Source organism: Mus caroli, chromosome 7 (genome assembly GCF_900094665.2).
Source record: "Mus caroli chromosome 7, CAROLI_EIJ_v1.1, whole genome shotgun sequence".
In the NCBI taxonomy this organism is placed as follows: Eukaryota; Metazoa; Chordata; class Mammalia; order Rodentia; family Muridae; genus Mus; species Mus caroli.
Window position 1 is genome coordinate 65,525,054 of NC_034576.1, and position 983 is coordinate 65,526,036.

The window sequence follows — 983 nt, forward strand, 5'->3', positions numbered from 1 at the left end:
GTTTGCCAGTTCCTCAAAAAGATGATAATTGGTTTACCTTAGAACACAGCTGTGCTATTCTTTAGCATGTACCCTACTTCAAAGATAGTTGCTCAAATGTGTTCATTGTGGTTTCCTTCACAATAAACAGAAACTGAAAACAGTTGAGATGTCTGCTTAACTAATGAATGAATGAATAAACTACTGTACATTCACACAATGGTGTATTATTCAGTTCTTAAGGATATTTAGATCAGCTCAGGCCCAGGCCAGTCAGAACAGGTAAGAGGCCTACCTCTCCTTAGATCCTTCATATACCCTGGGTCCAGATTCCAAAGTCCCCAGCCACTGACACCAACATCCTGCCCTCTATTTGGACCAACTAACATGGACACACTCATATGTGTGTAGATATGCACTGTTAAGGTGAAGCCCACACAAGTCAAAAGAACAGAAATTCACCTGCTGGATCATATCCCATGCTAGCTGCCAGAAGTTCAGACCTCAACTCTGACAGAGATGGCCTGCTGGACCAGAGGTCATGCTGGCCACCAGAAACCTAGACCATGAAGATCAGGAGGCCAAAAATGAAACAGAATTCAAGAAACAAAACACCCTTCCAACAAAGACAAACTCAGACTAGATCAATATTCAATCTAAACCCAGATACTAAATGCCTATGTAAGATCACAACAAAAAGCAAGGCACCATCACAACTGCCAGAGCCCTTCTATCCTAATAGTGCTGAACCTGAATATTTCAAGGCAACTGAAGTACAAGAAATCAACTATATATCTACCTTTATCAAGACAATAGAGGCCTTTAAAAAAATGAATAAATCCCTTAAGGAAATCCAGGAAAAAGCAAACAATGGGGAAAATAAATAAATTACTTAAAAATATCTAAAAAACAAAAGGAAGGAACAAAGGAAGGAAGGAAGGAAGGAAGGAAGGAAGGAAGGAAGGAAGGAAGGAAGGAAGGAAGGAAGGAAGGGAAGGGAAAGG